This window comes from Carya illinoinensis, chromosome 6 (genome assembly GCF_018687715.1).
Source record: "Carya illinoinensis cultivar Pawnee chromosome 6, C.illinoinensisPawnee_v1, whole genome shotgun sequence".
In the NCBI taxonomy this organism is placed as follows: Eukaryota; Viridiplantae; Streptophyta; class Magnoliopsida; order Fagales; family Juglandaceae; genus Carya; species Carya illinoinensis.
Window position 1 is genome coordinate 9456633 of NC_056757.1, and position 17786 is coordinate 9474418.

Sequence of the window (17786 nt, forward strand, 5' to 3'; positions counted from 1 at the left end):
TTTATAATTTGATTGTGTGAAATTGTTTAGATGTGGTTTGGATTCAAATGTGAGATAATTTTAGATGAGTTGAATAAAATATTGTTATCATTATTTTAGGATTTAAATAAATTAAATTGAGATTTAAAAAAATTATAATTATAAAATAAAATGAAATGAGTTGAAAAGATTTCCAACTCGCCTAAAAATATGATCCTCTTCGATTATCAATTTTAACTAATACAATATAACATGAAAGAGGACAAAATATCGTAGACGTGAGAAGACAATATAATGATGATAATGAAAAAAACAATTATCGGCAAGAAAGTGCAACAGATCATCGATTTTGAAGTAGTAATAAAGAGTGGAAGTAATAATGAGACCTTAAATACAAGAAATGGATAATGAAATAATAATAAATGGTACAAGTACTAAAAATAATGAGAAGAGAAGTAAAAGAGACGGGTAATAAATAAGAAGAATGTTAGTATGATTTTTAAATGTACTTACTGATTAAATATTTTAATATTTTATTATTATTTTAATAGTTAAAGAATTTATTATTAATAAATTTATATTTTTTTAATATTTAAAAATATTTAGAAGAAAAAAAAATCATTTGCACTTATATGCATATTTGGAGTAGTGTGCACCGTAACATTATCCAATGAATAAAGAGCACGGAGCGTTGGCAAGAAAATGAATGGTTATATTATGATCTTTTGAATTCTACTCATACAATTTATTTTATTTAAAAAGAAAAGAAATGATATAGCATGACCGGAGAAGAGCATTCATGTGTTTCAGAAATAATATAGTATATAAATGATGGGAAATAATAATTACAGTTGTAAATATGTAAACGTCGTGTAATTATTTTGAAAAATTGAATAAATTAATATGGAATCTATATGAAAACAAAATATAAAAAATAATTTAAAATTTTTAAATCTTAAAATAATAATAATATTCAAAATAATATTCTAACTTTATAATATTTTTATTTAATTTTTTCTCTCTCATTTATCCAAATCTAATGAAACATCATAATTTAAACCATTTAACTACTATTTACAAATTATTTTACTATTATTTACATATTTCACGTCTCATCTCATTCTCTAAGCCAAAAAAATACTTTTTTTTTTTTTAAACCAAATTAACCAATACCTCCTCCCTTGTGAACCCTTATTAGAGGAAAGGTCTTGAACGAAGAGGAGTGCTATATTTATAAAAATATCTTATAAAAGTATATTTAAAAATTGATGTAACTCGATGTGAAATATAGCTCGATGTAGCCAATGGTTGTATTTAGTTGTTGAAGTGATCTAAACTCTTCTTAAACTAATCATTAATGAGATCCACTACTTTTTTATTTGGTTGACAAGCCAACCTCAACCAATCTCAAATTAATTATTGATGGAACCTACTACTTTTTAACTTCCTATAAAAGTTAAACCCATTTCAACCTATTTTATACATTCAAACACAAATTCAATATATTTATATTCAAACATATTTCAAAGGGATCTGCAAAACACTACTATTTATAAATTAATTGAGATCACTTCAACATCCAAATACAAATATAATTTAAACTCATTTCAACATACTTCATATATTTAAACACGTATCTCAATCTATTTAAATTCAAATACATCTCAATAACATTTACAAAATATTATTATTTACATATCAACTCGATCAGCTCAATATCCAAAAGCTATACCTTAAATTTACTTTACAAAAAAATAAATTTTATAATTTAACATATGATCACATCAACTTTAGACAATTGACTTAAACACAATTATGGAAACCATGGTTAAGCTCGAGGAAAAGAAGGAATATTCATATCATTTTGGGCCAAAATTAAGAAAATAGGTGTGACATCCTGTTTTTACGTGTATTTTTACTGAAAGAGTATTTTAATTTAATTAATATATTAGTTCTTTTATTTTAAATTCTTGTATTTTAATTAGATTTATTTAGTTGTGATATTTAGTTTGTGGATCTTTCTTTATATTAATTATCGTTTTATTTTTAAATTTCTATGTAATTTAATTTAGTTTGTTTTTAGATTTAAAATTTAGTTGTTAGTTTTTACTAGTTATTTAGTATATTTTAACTTGATGTGGTGTTTAAATTATTTTATTTGTTTGATAGTCTTTAAAGTCTTTTTTTGTTGGATTAGTTTTTTGACTCAAGATGTGAGAACTGGATCTCACTTTCTTTCTTTCCTTTTTTTTTTCTCCTCCTTTTCTTTTCTCATTTTTCTTTTTTTTCTTCTTCTTTCTTTTTCTTCTTTTTCCTCCCATGCTTCTTCCCCCCAACCCGTGCGACCCAGCCCCCCCTCTCCCTCCGTCCGGTTTCCTTTAGCCCTCCCAGCGGTGCCACCTCCAGCCGCCGTGACCCACCTCCACCTTCGGCATGTCCCTCCCACACCGGCGAGCTCTACTGCACCGGTAGTACGCTACACGGGCCACCCAATCTCTCTCTTTTCTCCTCTAAACAAATGGGTTTTCAAGACTTTTTCTCCTCTTTGAGCCACCATACATGGCCAAATCAGCCACCAAGCACCACTAATGGATTCACTACATCAAGTGCTTCATCCCCATGTCTTTCTTTTCCCCCAACTCTCTCTTTTTCTCCGATGGGTCTCCATAGCTAGAGTTTCGGTTGCACTACCGTACGCCGCCGTACACGGCCAACCATGGTGTTTCACCACCACCATCTTGTTCCTCTCATCACCATGACCTTTCCCAAGAAATTTCATGGCCAACAGAGTTGTGTATAACTCTCACTCTCCCTCACTCTCCCTCGGCCTCTTTTCCTCAAAGTTGGCCGATCTCTACTGTGCACCGCCACCCACGGCCAACTCTCACTTCCATTAACTTCATAAATAACTTTAGGCAATTCCCTATCAATCCCAAGTCTTGATTTGTCCCCGTTCGAAAGTGAATATTTTACAACCCACGGCTACAGTGTAAAATACACTATTATGTTGTTTTTTCTCCGTCGTTTGCAATGTCGTGATCTTTCGAAAAATATCTTATAGTGCTGTAAATTTTTTCAAACTCTATTTTAGATTTAAATATATTTTTCTCTTACAATTATTATTTGACTGGTTGGTTAATTCCAGACTGAGTCCAAGGAGTCAGGGGTCGGATAGATTGAGGATGGAGTTGTTTAGTTTTGTTGGTTTTGTGATTGATTGGATGATTTGTACCTCGAGGTGTGCATTACATGATACATTCATGTACATTTATTAAATTGAGAAAAACCGGTGTTATTTGTGTAAATGAATTTTTGGGTGCGTGTGTATCACGACCCCAAGTCGAGATGGGGCATTATTTCGGTGGAGCTCCTCTGGTCACTCGGGAGCGTAACATACTGAGTGATGTCCCCTGAGTTGTCGCTGGGCGACAACGGGAGCAGGCGGGATGGTAACGCTCTCGTACCGACTCCGTGGCCTTTCGCTTGCGAGGGCTAGAGGATGCTTGGCTACGTATGCGCGGGGCGCGGAACTAGGCATCGCTCGTTACGAAGTCACACCCATGGTCGTTACTCGTGGTGTGACGATGGGAGTCAGGGTGTGCAGATAACCCCTAGGAGAGGTCATGGTGCATTCGAATTAATTGGTTATTGAATTGAGTTGGATTTGGACCAAATGAGACTTTTGGCGTGAGTTGGAAAGTAATACGTTTTTGGGGCCAAATGGAATTTTTGATGTGAGTGGGAAAAATGTGATTTTATTGAATATGTGCATTTGACATTCATTCATGCATATTGTTGAGTGTTGCCCAGATGACTAACACAAGAGGGGGAGTGAATTGAGTTGTATTAAAAAAAATAACAATTATAAATCAAATATATAATATAAAATATAAACAAAATATGAAATAACAATAAATATAAAGAGTAAGGGTAAGAGAGAAGCAAACTCAGTATGTTAACGAGGTTTGGCCCCACTGCCTACGTCCTCGCCTCAAGCTATCCCTTGAGGATTCCCAAATTCACTATTCAACCTCCTTCAGGTGGAGATAGAAACCTATTACACATTTGAACAACACCGCTACAAAGGATCCGTGTAGAACACCCTCTACACTTGCAATCACCTTACACGTGGTGATTCAACTATTTCCCGTATAGAATACTTTCTACACACACAAGGGTTATACACACCCTTTTTCTGATACAAGAGCTGATAGTGGGTAGGTTATCAGAAAACACTCCTCAATGAGTAAAATAAGAACAATACAGCGCAAACTATATCTCTCAAAATGAACAAGGATTAAGACTCAATGCTTAGAGAAGAGAAAATGAAAGTTTTGAATGAATGTTGTATGCTCTTGGTGTTGTAAATGTGAAGCTCTCAAATGATCTATTTATAGGCATATGAGACTTCATATTCAAATTTAAAAAGATTCACATGTCAAATACAACATCATTCATTTTTTCAAAAAATTCAAATAAAAGGTTCTTCTTTTTCAATTGTCAAAGACAACATCATTCACTTTTTAAAAAAAATCAAACCTAATCTTTTACTTTTGGCATATGACAAAATGAGCATATTTTCCTTTTCAAAAAATTCAAACCTAATCTTTTACTTTTTGCATATGACAAAATGAGCACACTTTACTTTTCAAAATTTTCAAACAAAATCATCTACCTTTTGTATAAGTCCAAAAAAAAGTATCAATCACTTTTGAAAATATTCAAATAAAACATGCACATGTGAAAGATAACAATCAATCATCTTTAATATTTTCAAAGTTCAACCCTTTAATCAAGGCATGCATATGCAAAAGATGACAATCAATCATCTTTCAAAATTTTCAAATTTAATTTTCAAAAATATTCATGCACATGTGGAAAATGTATTTTAATATTTTATGATAAAATATTAATTTTGAGCATTAATCCTAATTTTGAATTTTGAAGAGATTTACAACATTACTCTATAATTTTAATGTGAACTTGTTCCCTTCTTACTCATGCTTGTTTCCTTGATGTGCTTGACTCCATTGTGTAGATAATTTGAGCTTGAGATTTTTTTTATTCTTTGAATTCATTTGTTATCATCAAAATCCATGTGTAAATATATAATTACACAAAACTTGAAATCTTAGGTTCAACAATCTCCCCATTTTTGATGATGACAAATGCTTGATAGAACCTGAAACCTGTATTAATACTTAAGCTCCCCCTGAGAATGCGTGTTAGTTTTTCAAGCAAAAGTATAAATATAATTCCAAGTATATATAATAAGTTTAGCAATTCAAACAATGTTAATGTTCTAGTCTAACACTTCTCCCCCTTTTGGCATCATTAAAAAGGATTCGCAACAAGTAAATGGATCTGAAGAAAACGGTGCGTTAGTAGACACTGTAGATAGTTAAAATAAATAAATAAATTTCATCCGTCCATGACCCGACAAGTGCGGCTGGAGATTTAAAAACGAGATTGAAGGCTCCGAGTTTCTAAAAAAATATCATTTTCACCGATCGAGAAAAAATACATTGCTCTTTGACTTGGATGATAGCTTGTCTTGTTCTTTATGCTATCTCTATAAAATCAGTCCTGAAATTCATCCAATCCGCATCAAGTTTTCATCTCATCTCTATAACTCATCTGCATTCCTTCAACATTCTCGTTTTAAGCCTTCTATTCTTTTCTCAATGGCTCATTCTTCTAACATTTCTCTAGATCCATCCATGAGGCATTCTGCATCTCAACCTCCTGTCCTTTCTGCAGCTGTCATTAGTGCCATGTTGCAGCAGGAAAATAATAATCTGACTAATAAGTCAGATTCTGATGCTATTTATGACTTGGTGAGTCTTGGGACTCGCTACTCTTCCTCTATTGTTACTTTTTCTCAGCGGCTACAAGCCAAAAATCATGAAGTTGAAAAGCTCAAAGAACAAATTATTGTACTTCAACGAATTGTTCAAGAGTCTCATACAAGGGAAGGAATCATTCGGCATAAGAATAAACAGTTGAAATCTTTATTAGATTCTTCATTCCGCTTGCCGGTTCCCATGGATAAGAATGACATGATATTGTATGAAGAGAATGAGCGTCTCAAACATGAAGCTAAGAATCTCAAGTTTATGTAAAAGTATTTAAAAAATTTATCTCTATTTTTATTGACTCTGGTCTATCTTTTAAGAGATATTCATAGCATGCATCATACCTATTTCTCTTCTGATCATACATAATCTATCTTCTGGTAAAGGTTTTGTGAAAATATCTGCTAACTGATCGTGTGTGTTTGTGAACTCCAATATTATATCGCATTTCTGCACATGATCTCGAAGAAAATGATACCTTATTTCAATATGCTTAGTTCTAGAATGTTGTATTGGGTTCTTTGAAAGATTTATAGCACTTGTATTATCACATTTGATTGGAATGTGATTATACTTGAGTTTAAAATCTTCAAGTTGTTGCTTCATGTAGAGAACTTGAGCATAACAACTACCCGCAGCAACATATTCTGCCTCAGCAGTAGATAGTGCAACAGAATTTTGTTTTTTACTAAACCAGGAAACTAATGCATGACCTAAGAAATTGCATGCTCCATTAGTGCTTTTTCGATCTATTTTACAACTAGCATAATCTGCATCTGTGTAGCTGATTAGATCGAAAGATGTGTGCTTAGGATACCATAACCCTAGGTTAATTGTACCACTAAGATATCTAAGAATGCGCTTAACGGCAATTAAATGTGATTATTTTAGAGATGATTGAAAGCGTGCACATAAGCACACACTAAACATAATATCTGGTCTACTGGCTGTTAAATATAATAAGCTACCAATCATACCTCGATATATTTTCGAGTCAACTGGCTTACCGGATTCATCTTTATCAAGTTTAGTTGATGGGCTCATTGGTGTTCCAATTTCCTTAGCATTTTTCATCCCAAACTTCTTCAGTAATTCCTTAATATATTTTGATTAATTGATGAATGTCCCACTTTTTGCTTGCTTAATTTGCAATCCGAGAAAGAATGTAAGTTCTCCCATCATGCTCATCTCAAATTCTTCCTGCATAGTCTTAGCAAAAACTTGACATATATTTTCATTAGTAGTACCGAATATTATATCATCAACATAAATCTGAATCAAAAGAATATCATCATTTTCATATTTAATGAAAAGAGTTGTGTCGATTTTTCCTCTTGAAAAACCTTTTTCAATCAAGAAACCACTAAGTCTTTCGTACCAAGCTCTAGGAGCTTGTTTAAGTCCATATAGTGCTTTTGTGAGTTTGAAAACATGATTTGGGGAAATATGATTTTCAAAACCTGGAGGTTGCTCAACATATACATCTTCATTTATAAAACCATTTAAGAAAGCACTTTTAACATCCATTTGAAAAAGTTTGAAATCTTTATAACAAGCATATGCAAGTAGCATTCGAATAGCTTCTAATCTTGCGACAGGTGCATATGTCTCATCATAATCGATTCCTTCTTCTTGATTAAAACCTTGGGCTACAAGTCGAGCCTTATTTCTAGTAATGACTCCGGACTCATCTTTCTTGTTTCTAAAAACCCATTTTGTTCCAATAATAGTATGATTTTTGGGTCTAGGAACAAGTGTCCAAACATCATTTCTTTCAAATTGATTTAACTCTTCTTGCATAGTTAGAATCCAAGATTTATCAAGAAGTGCGTCATCAATATTTTTTGGTTCAATTTGAGATAGAAAAGCAGTATGATTGCAAATATTTCTAAGAGATGATCGAGTACTTACACCTTGTGAAGGTTCTCCCAAAATTTGTTCCACTGGATGATCTTTCACAAATTTCCACTGTTTGGTTGCATCTTATATTAAATTTTGATGATCTTTCCTGATGGCTCCATGTTGAACTTACTCTATTGTTTTCTCTTTGTTGAGATTGAGACTTTCCGTATTATTTATACCTCCTGTTTCTTCATCAATAGATTTCTTGGAGAGTGAAGAATTAGATTCATCAAATACTACATGCATAGATTCTTGTACAGTCAAAATCTTTTTATTGAATACTCTATAAGCTTTACTATTTGTAGAATACCCGAGAAAGATACCTTCATCAGATTTTGCATCAAATTTGCCTAAATATCCATGTCATTCAAAATAAAATATTTGCATCCAAATACATGAAAGTAACCAATGTTGGGCTTTTTCTCATTCCAAAGCTCATAGGGGGTTTTATCTAACTTAGACCTTAGCATAATTCTATTTATAACATAACATGCAGTACTTACCGCTTCGGCCCAAAAATAATTAGGAAAGTTGTTCTCATTGAACATTGTTCTTGCCATCTCTTGAAGAGATCTATTTTTCCTCTCTACTACCCTATTTTGTTGAGGAGTTTGAGGAGTAGAAAAATTATGCACAAAATCGTTTTCATCATAAAATGTTTCAATATTTTTATTAACAAACTCTTTTCCCCTATCACTTCGGATACTTGAAATAGTATAGCCCTTTTCATTTTGAATTCTCTTGCATAACTTGGTAAAGGCATTATGTGCCTCATCTTTATGAGCAAGAAAGATGACCCAAGTATATCTAGAGAAATCATCAACAATAACAAATGCATAATATTTTCCTCCTAAACTTGCAACTCTATTTGGTCCAAAAAGATCCATGTGTATCAGTTGCAATGGTCTAGTAGTGGAAATATGTTTCTTAGTTTTAAAAGAAGTTTTTGTTTGTTTACCAAATTGACATGCATCACAAATTTTGTCTTTAAAAAAATATGTTTTTGGTAAACCTCTCACAAGATCATTTTTTGAAAGTTTAGAAATAAGTTTCATGTTGGCATGACCTAATCTTCTATGCCATAACCAACTAGTTTCATTTTGAACTGAAAAGCAAATAGCATCTTGTGAGGTAATTTCTTCAAAATCAATTGTATAAACATTATTGTTTCTAAAAGCAATAAAACAAATATTACAATCATGATCATTCAAAATAATGCACTTATCCATTTTGAAAGTAACTGTAAATCTTTTATCACATAATTGACTTATGCTCAAAAGATTATGTTTTAGACCTTCAACAAGTAGAACATCTTCAATTATGAGAGAAGATTCATTACCAATTTTACCTATTCTCACGATCTTCCCTTTCGAGTTGTCTCCAAATGTCACGTGTCCTTCTTCTTTAGATCTAAGATCAAAGAACTTAGTCTTGTCTCCCGTCATGTGTCTTGAACATCCACTATCTAAAAACCATTTGTTTTTACTTGTGGAAGACTTCATGCATACCTATAAAAATAATTAAAATGATTTTTCTTGGTACCCAAGTTCTTTGGGTCCTTTATTTATTAGTATTAGAAGAAATAAGATTTTTAGGTACCCATATGGCCCTAATAGTCATTGTATGATTTCTTCTAATAGGACAAGTATGATAATTATGACCATTTCTATTACAAAAATTGCAAATAGCATGTGACATATATGAAAAACTTGAATGATTATAATAATATCCTTTTTTGACAAAATTATTTTTATGAAAAGAATTTTGAATATTAGTCTTTGATGTAGAATGATTATCAAAGAAATTTTTATAAGGTTTGTATTTTTGTTTTGACATATATCCCAAATCTGCCTTGTCAAAAATACATCTTTGACTACCAAGAAGTTTTTCAAAATTTTTTTTTCTATTCGTAAAGTTTTCAACAATATTTTCTAAATCGGTTTTCTTCTTATTCAATTCAAGATTTTCATCTTTCAAAATGATACTTTCTTTTCTTAAAATTTCAATTTCGTTTGTTAAAGAAGAATTTTTCTTTTTTAAAGCAGTATACTTGATACCCAATTTTTCAAATTCCTCATATACCTCTTCTAAAATATTTTGCAACTCTTCATATGAAGGATCTTCAATATTATCAAGATTTGTTACCTTAATGTTATCTTTATCCATAAGATAAAGATTTGCTGATTCTCCATTGCTTGCTTCACTATCTGAACTACTTGAATCATCATCTCATGTAGCTTTCATTGCTTTCTTGCCCTTGTTTCGATTTTTCTTTAGCAGAGGACAATCTGGTTTGATATGACCAGGTTTATTGCATTTATAACAAATTAAAGTGTCATTTTTACCTGAATCTTTCTTGAAAAACTTTTTGAAAGATTTCCTTGGAGGAGTTCTATTTTTCTTCAAGAACCTCTGAATTCTTCTTGTTATCATCGTAACTTCTTCATCTTTATCTTCATTTTCCTCATCTTCATCACTTTCACTTTCATGAGGAATAACTTTAAGTGCTAAGCTCTTTTTTGGCTTTCCTTCTTCTTCTCCTCTTTTCAATGTGTACTCATGGGTAATAAGTGACCCGATGAGTTCATTGACTTCGAGCTCCTTGAGGTCTCTAGCTTCAAGAATCGCTGTCACTTTTGATTCCCAGCGTTTTGGTAGAGAGTTGAGAATTTTTCTTACTATCTCCACCTTGGAATAAACTTTGCCAAGAGCTGTCAAGCTATTTATGATGTTAGTAAAACGAGTGTGCATACTAGAAATAGATTCATCATCATTCATCTTAAACATTTCATATTCATGAGTAAGAATATAAATTTTTGATTCCTTGACTTGCGAAGTTCCTTCATAAGTAACTTTCAAGTTATCCCAAATTTCTTTTGCCGTAGCACAAGTCATTATTTTATTAAACTCATTTCCATTGAGAGCATTATATAATAAATTCATAGCAGTTAAATTTAAAGTATAAAGTCTATCGTCTTCACGATTAAACTCTTCTTCTTCCTTTTTGACCTTTACTTCATCAACCACTTTTGTTGGAATATAAGGTCCATTTACAATACATTTTCAGATTTCTTTACCTTGAGCTTGAAGAAATATTCTCATTCTAACTTTCCAGAATGAGTAATTATCTCCACAAAAGAGTGGAGGCCGACTGCTAGATTGACCTTCACCAAATGAAGCTGCAATATTAGCCATAAGATCTTAACTCAAAAGATAGTTAATCTTATAATAGAACTCTTAGCTCTGATACCAATTGTTGCCCAGATGACTAACACAAGAGGGGGGGTGAATTGAGTTGTATTAAAAAAAAATAACAATTATAAATCAAATATATAATATAAAATATAAACAAAATATGAAATAACAATAAATATAAAGAGTAAGGGTAAGAGAGAAGCAAACTCAGTATGTTAACGAGGTTCGGCCCCACTGCCTAAGTCCTTGCCTCAAGCTACCCCTTGAGGATTCCCAAATTCACTATTCAACCTCCTTCAGGTGGAGATAGAAACCTATTACACATTTGAACAACACCGCTACAAAGGATCCGTGTAGAACACCCTCTACACTTGCAATCACCTTACACGTAGTGATTTAACTATTCCCCGTGTAGAATACTTTCTACACACACAAGGGTTATACACACCCTTTTTCTGATACAAGAGCTGATAGTGGGTAGGTTATCAGAAAACACTCCTCAATGAGTGAAATAAGAACAATACAGCGCAAACTATATCTCTTAAAATGAACAATGATTAAGGCTCAATGCTTAGAGAAGAGAGAATGAAAGCTTTGAATGAATGTGGTATGCTCTTGGTGTTGTAAATGTGAAACTCTCAAATGATCTATTTATAGGCATATGAGACTTCATATTCAAATTTAAAAAGATTCACATGTCAAATACAACATCATTCACTTTTTCAAAAAATTCAAATAAAAGGTTCTTCTTTTTCAATTGTCAAAGACAACATCATTCACTTTTTAAAAAAAATCAAACCTAATCTTTTACTTTTGGCATATGACAAAATGATCACATTTTCCTTTTCAAAAAATTTAAACCTAATCTTTTACTTTTTGCATATGACAAAATGAGCACACTTTACTTTTCAAATTTTTCAAACAAAATCATTTACCTTTTGTATAAGTCCAAAAAAAAGTATCAATCACTTTTGAAAATATTCAAATAAAATATGTATATGTGAAAGATGACAATCAATCATCTTTAATATTTTCAAAGTTCAACCCTTTAATCAAGGCATGCACATGCAAAAGATGACAATCAATCATCTTTCAAAATTTTCAAATTTAATTTTCAAAAATATTCATGCACATGTGGAAAATGTATTTTAATGTTTTATGATAAAATATTAATTTTGAGCATTAATCCTAATTTCGAATTTTGAAGAGATTTACAACATTACTCTATAATTTTAATGTAAACTTGTTCCCTTCTTGCTCATGCTTGTTTCCTTGATATGCTTGACTCCATTGTGTAGACAATTTGAGTTTGAGACTTCTTTATTCTTTGAATTCATTTGTTATCATCAAAATCCATGTGTAAATATATAATTACACAAAACTTAAAATCTTGGGCTCAACATTGAGTTTAATATATTTTTATCTTGTGACGTTTGGATCTTTACTTACCAGCGGCACCATTTTGGTACCGTAGATTTTGATGCAGAGGTCGAGGAGGAGGAGGAGGCTGAGCCCGAAGAGGCGGCTCCGCCGGAGTATTAATTTGGAGTTTATGCTTTGTAGTTTGGTTTGAAATGATATTTGTGACTTGTAATATTTTATTATGTATGTTTTGAACGGATTTGTATTAAACAAAGAAAAATTCTGATACTTAGTTATAAGACTTTTGTTATCCGCTGAGTATTTTTATTTGCACAGTTATTGCATGTACACACACTTGGCACTTAGCGATAGGATGATGACCTGTGTTGTCATCAACCTGACGTCTCGATTTCCCTATATTCATATGTGAGAATTTGGGAGTGTCACAATAGGTGAGCATCCACAGCTGGGGAAATGGGACTTGGGAGACCCAAATACTTTCACCTTCATTTGACAATGCCCCCATAAATTATCATGGACAAAGAAAGGGTTTTGGGGACGTTGAGATGGTAAGAATTGAATTCTTTTATAAATAATAGTGAGTTGAGATGGTAAATTAAGTTTTGTAGGATTTATCTAAAATGAGTTTAGATGTATTTGAATATTAAGATGAATTTATAGAAAATTAAACAAAGTTATGAGTTTAGCGTGCAAAGAGGTTTTGAGTTGAAAAATATTGTAAGTTTTATGTATAAAGAAGTTTTGAATTGAGATGAGTTTAGTGATTGAAAAATTCAGTATTTAAATATTAAACTTAATTTAAAATTAAACTAAACTAAATAAATCAATTCAGTTTAGTCTAAGTTCCAACAGGGCTTAGTTTTATTATTCCTAAAGTGAGTTTTTTGAAACACTTCTTACCTTATATAGAAAAGAAACATAACTAATTCAGAAAATTATGTTGAAGAGAATTAAAGGACTTTTCATTCATGATTGACGTTAATTATATTAGTTTTCAGTATGATATATATATAAGAACAACTATACTCACATTCCCTTCAAAAAAACAAAAATACTATATTCCCATTTGTTATATATCCACAAGTTAATTAATGGCTCGTTCACCAATAATATCTCTTAACACCAAAAACGTTTTTGAATTCCTCATTATTATTTTTATTGTTTTAAATTAGAGACAGAGGCAGACCTTTATCAATATGATCTTTTTTTGTGTGCGTGTGTGAGCATTTTTTTTAAGAGTAATGTTATATACAGTCATAAAATTGTAAATAATGTGCAATCACTTTGAAAAAAATAGAGTCCATGATTAAAAAGTTAATTTTTTTTTTCATGTGGGTCTCATATTAATTAATTTTTTTCAAAGCGACTGCACGCCGCTTGTACAATCACGATTATAAATATCATTTCTCTTTTTTTAATGCACTTTGTTTTACTTTATTTATCGCTTTCAATGCAGATCTATCTCTCCACCTAGCTCTTGTTTTTTGAGCAAATGTCCATAATTAATATTATTGAATCATGTTTTGTCAGATGAATAATGCTGATAACAAGTCTTAAATGTAAAATCTTGTTTTTTTTTAATAGAAAAAATTGAGACAAAATGAGTTGAGTTGAAATTAAAGTTAAAAGTTAAATAAAATATTATTATAAAAATTTTTTTAATATTATTTTTATTTTAAAATTAAAAAAAAGTTAAATTATTTAATTTATTTTATATAAAAGTCTAAAAAAATTGTAATGAATATATAGAATAAGATAAAATAAGTTGATAAGAGTTGTGAAAGTAAACGAAAATTTACTCAAATTTTTTGTAAAAATGCGGAGCCCACTTTAAAAATCAAATTTTAAAACTTTTTTTTATAAAATATTTATACAAAATTTATACATTTAAAATTTATATATAAGACCTCTTTTTGTCCAGATTAGTTATCATCAGTTTTTTCCAAAGTCTATTTAAATAATGCCAGAAAAAAGAGAGGGGGGGGGGTCCCTACATATTCACTGTTACAAGCTCCTCATTATGACAAGGAGACACCAGTACGTTCGTGCTTTTGGAAGTCAAACTCGATCCAAGTGAGGACAGGCTGAGACACTGAAATGGAAGCACATGATCAAAAGTGAAAGGGGGCAATTCAGTCATGATGATCAGAGAAAACAAATTCAATTGAAACGATGAAATAATGATAGCAAATCTCTGAAGCCAAGAGAAATAAGTAGTGCTGCCGCTCCCTATCTCTCGCTAGTTATAGTGTGTTTTTATTTTTAATTTTTAATATTTTTAAAAAAATTATAATATTATTAAAAATTATTTACTTAATCATTAAATAAAAAAAAGAGAGAGAAAAAAAAAAAAAGGCTAGAGGTAGCTCTCAACAGGAGCTACGTACCAGCAATGGTCTAAGCATTTTTCAATAAATATATCAATAGATAGAATGTATAAATTTTAATAAATAAAATTAAATATTATTAAAAATAAAAAGTTTTACATAAATTTAATTTAATTATTCTTAAAATAAATATGCAAAACTTATCCAAAAACTACATGTGGTTTTCTAATTAACACATTTCTCTATAGGATGGATGTATATCCAAGTTTGTTTGCCAATACCATCTGATTTTGAAATAATAATTATAATCGTGAGTATATAAATATTATATAATAATTTAAAAAATATAAATATAAAATTTATATAAAAATAAATTATCTTTTAATAATAAATTATATTTTTTAAAATAGCCGTTCAACACTTATATGCTCCACGTTTATACGTTTGTTCTTTTGAATATAATACCGGAGGCAACTGCTATTATGACTGGACAGTCGCACCCTCCCCAAGCCAACATGGCCAGAAAAAGTTTAACAAAATTAAAATTAAATTAAATTAAAAAAAAAAAAAAAGGTGACAAATCGGTGTGCTAAAATATGCGAGTAAAAGGTGCAAACTCCAAAGATTCAGAAGTGAAATAAGAAGTCTTAGAAGGTTCCAGGAATGAAGGATGAAGCTCATGTGACTAGACCCACAAGACAAGGAAGCACCAAAGAACTCGAGTCTTGTCCCTCCTGCATATTCTCACTCACTCTACTACACTTGTGCGTGGAACGTCTCTTCCTGCATGCTTCTTCCTTCTTAATTCTTATGGTCCTCCTTTGGCTGGTCTGAATAATTAAACAGCAGTCCTATTTGCTTTTAGTCGTTATCACTATAGTTTATAATGCAAATGATTATTCGTTCCGAAGGTCCCAGATCATCAGCAAGAGTGCCGAGGCAAGCTGGAGCGACTACTGCGATTTTTCTCTTGTGGGTAGTCTTAATTTTCACGCAGATAAGTTGGCATTTTGCTGCTCATGACGTCAGCGAGCGGTTCTTTAGGTCTCCGGTGCCCCGGAAAGAACATTTTTCCGAGACACCGTTGTTTCATGCACCTTCAAGCACTCCGGTTCAGGTTTCGGCCACGAATGGGGAGCCGGACACGCTATATGAAGACGACAAGAGAATAATTCATACGGGTCCAAATCCTCTTCACAACTAGGTGAGAATCTGAGGGTAGTTTTCTTCTGCAATATTGTGTATGGTTGAGTCTTTAATGCTAGACACTCAAGTCTTTGGTCTGTTATAAGCTAAAGCTTTTGTTCGCTTTTTCACCTTGTATTAGAATGAGAGTATAACTCTAGCCTTTTCAGTCAAGATCATGAATGGCGTCAGGGACAGTTTGGCAATGCTGAGACCGAGAAAAAAAAAAGAGGAAGATAGTATGGAGGCTAGTGATAATTCTCTCGTTTCTTTTGCAGTCTTCTTCTTAATTCTGTAGGTTCTGTTAAAATTAATCTTATTGAATTTAATGTGTGTAGTTAATCTTTTTTCATCTACTTCTCTTAGTTCTTTAGCCAAAATCTAGCTAGGCAAGCATTTCATTAATTAAGCTTGAGAAACTAGCTGCTGACCCTTTCATAATTTCCTTGACAGTGTTATTTCTTTTGGTTCTCTAGTATGGGTTTGGGAGATTCTGGGGTTGCATTTCTCAGGTTGTGACGACGTCTTTCTTATGACTGATAAACCTCAAGCTAATTAAGATATATAGGCAACTTCCACAGAACGAAGAGGAGCTCACAGATCCATGGCTCTCTCTCTCTCTCTCTCTCTCTCTCTCTCTCTCTCTCTCTCTCTCTCTCTCTCTCTCTCTCTCTCTCATTTAATTTCATTGTTACGCAGGATTGACATCAGTACCCAAAAAGGAAACCAAAAAAAGGTGGAAACATGTCTGAATTGAGGCATAATTTATACACCAGGAGAGGGTCAAACCGGATTCCTAAAATGAAAAAGGGATTCTTTATAGGTATAGGTTGGTAATTTATAGAGTCCTGATTATTAGTAGTTTGGAATGTCCATTATCATTATTCATATCATGATCTTAATTCTTACTTAAACCCTTGCCTATATCCATCGTCGATAGGGTTGAGCAAAAATTCAACTCCGAATCTAATTCCGCTCGACTCGGTTCTGATTTTGATAAACGAAGTGACAATTGGATTTTTTGTAATTTGTCAGTCGTAATGGTGTTTTAACTGAAAGTCTTCCCACCGCTGACCTTTTGATGAACATAATATAAATAGGAACATGGATCGGTCCGTTGGGCAAATAGATATTGACAGAAGATTACTGAGAACAGTACGAGTGATCAGAGTGACTGGTTGCATGATGTGGTACGCTGTGAGCCAAGAGTGTAACACACTTGATTGCCTGCTCATTTTAAATATACATGTATAATTGCCTGGATATACGTAGGTATATAGGGCTGTTTTTGTTGATTATTCCCAGAAGTCACGTTCTATTTTTTGACTTAAATGTACCCATTTCTCTTGATCTTTTGTTTTTGTTTTCTGAAAAAGAGGATGCATGTCTCAAGCTGCCAACACGCTTTCTCCAGATTTTAGACACTGCAACGTAAGCCCATGCAAATATTTAGTTCAAGATCGAGTATGGGTGAGGTTTTTTATCATCGATAGAGACACAGTTGGATTCACCTTTTCTTTTCTTTTTTTTTTGGTTTTTTCTTCATCGATCTGTCACTCGAAATATAGTTTTTTTTTTTTTGGTCGATCTGATCAGTACTGTCACCTACGGGCAAAACAAATGACTCCACGAAGTCAATTAGGTCATGAGATCCACAAAGAAGCTGTAGAAACTTGATTAGAATTGTAAACTTTGCCAACTGCAATTAATCGAGAAAAATATAAGAAATGGCTGGAGAAGCGAAGAAAGAAGGTCCAAGATCGATATTTCTGTCTTATTTTAAAGATTCTTTTGAAGTAAGAGATCTCATCAAATTAAGAAGAAACGAAAGGAAAGGTAGGTTTTATTAATTTGTTTCATTTCAAACCATCATGGAGAAATGAATGTTTGCTTGGGCAGGCGCAGGGCCCAATATTTATGAAGCTTATAAATGAGTTGAGGTAAAGCGGGAGTCATAATA

The 17786-nt window shown here is 32.0% G+C and overlaps 1 long non-coding RNA gene across 1 annotated transcript; it reads left to right on the top strand.

The window, feature by feature from the left end:
* The first annotated feature begins 14994 nt into the window (after positions 1-14994).
* On the top strand, positions 14995-16168 carry LOC122314098. The gene is made up of 2 exons (XR_006243602.1): positions 14995-15469; positions 15553-16168. It is a non-coding gene; the product is annotated as an uncharacterized LOC122314098 (long non-coding RNA).
* The last annotated feature ends 1618 nt before the right edge of the window (positions 16169-17786 follow it).